Genomic DNA, 6,000 nt, shown 5'->3' with positions numbered 1-6,000 from the left:
CACGTCTTCAACAAGGCCGACGCTGTCATCGCACCCCACCTGCGAGACATCATCAACACATCCTTCGACACCACCATCTTCCCGGAGAGCTGGAAGCACGCCGAACTCAGCGCTCTACTCAAGAAACCAACAGCGGACCCCACCGACCTCAAGAATTACCGCCCCATCTCGCTCCTCCCGTTTCCAGCCAAAGTCATCGAGAAGACCGTCAACAAGCAGATGGCCGCCTTCCTCGAGACGAACGGATCCCTCGACCCCTCACAGTCCGGCTTCCGAGCCAATCACAGCACCGAGACCACCCTCATCGCCGCCACCGATGACATCCGAGCCCTGATGGACAATGGAGAAACAGCGGCCCTCATCCTCCTAGACCTCTCCGCGGCTTTCGACACGGTCTGCCACCGCACCCTAGTGCAGCGCCTCAACAACGCCGGAATCCAGGGGAAGGCACTGGAATGGATCATCTCCTTCCTCGACGGAAGAACACAGAGAGTCCGCCTACCACCGTACAAGTCAGAGGCCACCGAAGTCATCTGCGGCGTCCCCCAAGGATCCTCTCTGAGCCCCACCCTCTTCAACGTCTACATGAGCCCCCTCGCGGCCATCGTACGCAAACACAACCTCAGCATAATCTCCTACGCCGACGACACCCAGCTGATCCTCTCCCTGACCAACGACCCCGCCGCCGCCAGAGCCAACCTGCACGAAGGGATGAAAGAGGTAGCCGAGTGGATGACGACCAGCCGCCTGAAACTGAACTCGGACAAGACGGAGGTCCTCATCCTGGGCTCCTCACCCTCCGCCTGGGATGACTCCTGGTGGCCTCCCGCCCTGGGCACCGCACCCAAACCGACAGACCATGCACGCAACCTGGGCGTCATCCTGGACTCCTCCCTCTCCATGACCAGGCAAGTCAACAACGTCTCCTCGGCGTGCTTCAACATCCTACGCATGCTACGGAAGATCTTCTGGTGGATCCCCACCGAGACCAGGAAGACCGTCACCCAGGCCCTCGTCACCAGCCGACTGGACTACGGCAACGCCCTCTACGCCGGTACCACCGCCAAGCTCCAGAAGAGACTCCAGCGGATCCAGAACGCCTCAGCCAGACTCATCCTCGACATCCCACGAACCAGCCACATCTCCGGACATCTGAGAGACCTTCACTGGCTCCCCGTCAACAAAAGAATCACCTTCCGCCTCCTCACCCACGCACACAAAGCCCTACATGACCAAGGCCCGAGCTACCTCAACAGCCGAGTCAACTTCTACGCTCCCAAACGCCACCTCCGATCAGCCAACCACGCCCTCGCCGCCGTCCCCCGCATCCGAAGAACGACTACAGGAGGAAGGTCCTTCTCCTACCTGGCCGCCAAGACCTGGAACTCCCTCCTGACCGACCTGCGCCTGACCCAAGACCACCTCTCCTTCAGGAAGAAGCTGAAGACCTGGCTGTTCGAGCAGTAGCGGCACCCCCCCCCCACCCCCCCAGCGCCTTGAGACCCTACGAGTATGTAGCACGCTTTATAAGTGTCACTGATTGATTGACTGAGTGACCCCACTCCAGTGCTCTCACTGTCAGTGCCATCAGTGTCAGTGTCCCTGGTGCTATCAGTGACCCCACTCCAGTGCTCTCACTGCCAGTGCCATCAGTGCCAGCATCCCAAGTGCTATCAGTGACCCCACTGAAGTGCTCCCACTGTCAGTGCCAACAGTGACAATCCCTGGTGATAGCAATGACTACACCTCAGTGCTCTCCCTGTCAGTCCCAACAGTGCCAGTGTCCCTGGTGATAGCAATGACCACACCTCAGTGCTCTCACTGTCAGTGCCAAAGGTGCCAGTGTCCCTAGTTCTAGCAGTGACCACACTTCAATGCTCTCACTGTCAGTGCCAACAGTGCTAGTGTCCCTAGTTCTAGCAGTGACCGCACCTCAGTGCTCTCACTGTCAGTACCATCAGTGCCAGTGTCCCTATGTTATCAGTCACCGCAACCCAGTTCTCTCACTGTAGGTGCCATCAGTACCAGTTTCCCTGGTGATGGCAATGACCACACGTTAGTGCTCTCACTGTCAGTGCCATCAGTGCCAGTGTTCCTAGTTCTAGCAGTGTACTCACCTCAGTGCTCTCATTGTCAGTGCCACCAGTGCCACCAGTGTCCCTAGTGCTATCAGTGTCCGCACTTCAGTGCTCTCACTGTCAGTGCCATCAGTGTCAGTGTCCCTAGTGATAGCAATGACCACACCTCAGTGCTGTCACTGTCAGTGCCATCAGTGCCAGTATCCCTAGTGCTATCAGTGACCCTTCCCAGTGCTATCACTGTCAGTGCCATCAGTGCCAGTGTCCCTAGTTCTAGCAGTGTCCACACCTCAATGCCATCAGTGCCAGTGTCCCTAGTGCTATCAGTGACCGCACCTCAGTTTTCTCACTGTCAGTGCCAACAGAGCCAGTGTCCCTAGTGCTATCAGTGACAGCACCCCAGTGCTCTCACTGTAAGTGCCATCAGTGCCAGTATTCCTGGTGATAGCAATGACCACACCTCAGTGCTGTCACTGTCAGTGCCAATGGTGCCAGTGTCCCTAGTTCTAGCAGTGACCGCACCTCAGTGCTCTCACTGTCAGTGCCATCAGTGCCAGTATTCCTGGTGATAGCAATGACCACACCTCAGTGCTGTCACTGTCAGTGCCAATGGTGCCAGTGTCCCTAGTTCTAGCAATGACCACACCTCAGTGCTGTCAGTGTAAATGTAAATGTAAATGTCATGGTACTTATAGAGCGCACTGTCACCAGACGGTCACCTTGCGGTGTCGCCTATGCGGTTTCCTGGCGCTGATACTCATACCGCTGTGGAACCCCTCCTGGCTTTCCCTGTGAAGTGTCCACTCCTGGGCACCCCCAGGGTGAAGCCAGGCATCCTTAGCGCTGTTGGGGCCGGTGTGGAGGCTAAGCAAGCTATTGCCCAGAGTTGCAGCGTGGGGCCCGTGATTAGAATAGGCACCTAGGCGAGAATTAACAGGTCCGAGGAAATTGAGCCCGAGACCTCGCCGAGGCGGGAATCGAACCCTGGTCCCTGGCCAGAACTCTGCATCAGGGTCTGCCGCTCTAACCATTGAGCCACACTCCTCCACAGTCAGTGCCATCAGTGCCAGTGTCCCTAGTGCTGTTAGTGAACCCACTCCAGTGCTCTGACTGTCAGTGCCATCAGTGCCAGTGTCCCTAGTTCTAGCAGTGTCCGCACCTCAGTGCCATCAGTGCCAGTGTCCCTAGTGCTATCAGTGACCGCAGCTCTGTTTTCTCACTGTCAGTGCCAACAGTGCCAGTGTCCCTAGTTCTAGCAGTGACCGCACCTCTGTGCTCTCACTGTCAGTGCCATCAGTGCCAGTGTCCCTGGTTATGGCAATGACCACACCTCAGTGCTGTCACTGTCAGTGCCATCGGTGCCAGTGTCCCTACTGCTATCAATGACACCACTCCAGTGCTCTCACTGTCAGTGCCATCAGTGCTAGTGTCCCTAGTTTTAGCAGTGACCTCACTTCAGTGACCTCACTGTCAGTGCCATCAGGGCCAGTGTCCCTAGTGCTATCAGTGACCACACCTCAGTGCCCTCACTGTCAGTGCCAACAGGGCCAGTGTCCCTAGTGCTATCAGTGACCCCACTCCAATGCTTTCACTGCCTGTGCTATTAGTGCCAGTGTCCCTAGTGCTATCTGTGACCCAACTCCAGTGCTCTCTCTGTCAGTGCCAACAGTGCCAGTATCCCTGGTGATAACAATGACCACACCTCAGTGCTCTCACTGTCAGTGCCAATAGTGCCAGTGTCCCTAGTTCTAGCAGTGACCACTCTCCAGTGCTCTCACTTTCAGTGCCAACAGTGCCAGTGCCCCTGGTGATAGCAATGGCCACACCTCAGTGCTTTCACTGTCAGTGCCATCAGTCCCTGGTGATAGCAAGGACCACCCCTCAGTGCTCTCACTGTCAGTTCAAGATTCCCTTTCATGCACAAACATGTACAGCATGTGCAGCATGCACAGAATGTGCAGAATTTGGCAGCAGTGTAAGTTTCCCTCACACACATCACAGGAACAAGATTGCCAACAGCCGGGTCTGGTGGCTTAGTGGACTAATGCGTCCACTGTAGGGGCCTGTGTTTGACCTCAGGGTCACAGGTTCAAATCCCAACAGGTCTACTCAGCATTTCATCTTTCTGAGGACGATAAAATCAGTAACATTGAGTTGGGTAACATTAAGCATCTGTTATTCAGCACCAAGATGGCCACAGGGTTAAATACACGTTATGTTATCAACAGTGGAAGCAACGCCATCCTTATATACCAAACACACAGCAGCATCTCAGGTTCTTTCAAGCACAGAATACCTAGAGTATAGTAAGAGGAGAGTAGGGGAGAGGATGTGGCCTAATGGGCTACAGCGGTCGATCTCAATCTGGCGAACCAGGTTCGAGTCTCAGCAATGAAGCTCAACATCCTGTGTTTCTGGCCAAATCCCTTAATCTCCTCGTGCCTATCAAATAAAAAATAAAAATAAAATGTGTCCTTGTGTAACGTAACTGGTTCTCATGTAAAGTCCTCTGATACCTTCGGGTCAATATCATGCTATATAAAACTCCGGGGAAAAAAATAAGTATAGAGATGGATGAGCCACCTAAGGCTTGAGACAGATACTAGGATCTGATTCAGGTCCTCTTGAGCCCAAAATAAGCTTTCTTTCCTTGTGACTTCTGCTTGCTACCCATGCTCGCACTTCATGCAACCTGAATGAATGACAAAGCATTAAACTTTGATGTCAAACAGGAGCAAGAAAGGAATACAAATCTAGTGGCTGAATTGCACAATAAGAGACCATAAAACCTGGGATCAATCCCGACTGACCAAATTGTGTGATCCTAGGCAATTCATTAATTGTATCATGCCAACCTATTTTTCCATTACTGCGTCTGAGAATACCTTGCGATCCATGCGGATGTGTGCTGTACAAAAATCTCTCTTCTGTTTGACTTAATGGACTAGAATGTTGCTCCTTGTAAAATTAGAATACAGTCCACTTATAGGGTGCACATAACTGATTTGCCCCTTAGTTTACTACTGGTATTGTCATAGAAGTGGGAGCATGAAGTTCATGTTTAAAATCACTTTTAATAAAGTCCTCTCAATGCAGTGTTATAATTTAATGTACTAAGGTGAAACAATATCAAAGAAATTTACTTTTTTTAACTTTGACATTGTTACATAATATTTATGCACAATTTCCATGCTAAATGTTCGCCGGGCTCAGTTCATGTTTGGGCTCTTAGAGTCAAGACAGACCCTTAACTTGGCTCTCCCTGTTAATCTGTTGACTCTCCAATCTCTACTGCAGGACTGTGTATAATGGCTTAGCTGAGTTCCACCTCTTTAAATATCTCACTTTGGGGAGAAACATCTTGTTTTCCAAGAGTCTGGCCTGTTTCCCTGGGTCTCAGAAGAGTAACTATTTCTACTTCTGGTTTCAATAAGCAAAAATGTGCATTAGCTCCCCCAAAATGTTTTTTTAAATTTACCTGTGCATTTTATTTTAGCACTCAATGAAAAAAATAAAATGGGCACTGCTTGGCCATTTATTGTGTGCACGACAAGGTATTCGCAGTCACCCCACAGGTGTTTCAGTAGATTCTTCTGCTCAGAGTCTGACTTCTGCAGCTGATGAACTAACAGCAAGCTCCCAGTGCTGTAAGAGCTCCAGTGGCTCTAATAGGCAGTGGTGCTGGAACAATTTTCAGACTGGTGGTTCTGCCATCAATGTTACATCACTGAACTCATAGGGATTCTGAAAAATACAAGAATCACATATAAAACAAGCATCACAAATAAGGCATGCCCATTCAGCAGGAGAGCAGGTAAGAGTGGTAAGAGCATAGTTAGTGAGCAGCTGGTATTACATTTAAGACATACACTGTTGCAAATATATCACTAAGGCATGCAGTGGTAGGCACAAACCTAAATAG

General features: G+C 51.5%; 1 long non-coding RNA gene across 2 annotated transcripts in view; it reads right to left on the bottom strand.

Moving 5' to 3' along the window:
• Window positions 1–5,132: 5,132 nt before the first annotated feature.
• LOC144826265 (uncharacterized) overlaps window positions 5,133–6,000 on the bottom strand; it is a 142,748-nt gene continuing 141,880 nt past the window's right edge. For both annotated transcript variants that reach the window (XR_013609742.1, XR_013609743.1), the window contains exon 5: window positions 5,133–5,822. This is a non-coding gene — a long non-coding RNA (uncharacterized LOC144826265). The remainder of the gene's footprint in view (window positions 5,823–6,000) is intronic.

Source organism: Lissotriton helveticus, chromosome 3_2 (genome assembly GCF_964261635.1).
Source record: "Lissotriton helveticus chromosome 3_2, aLisHel1.1, whole genome shotgun sequence".
Taxonomy (NCBI): domain Eukaryota; kingdom Metazoa; phylum Chordata; class Amphibia; order Caudata; family Salamandridae; genus Lissotriton; species Lissotriton helveticus.
Note: the sequence above shows the minus strand (reverse complement) of the source record. Positions and strands in the feature narration are given on the sequence as shown.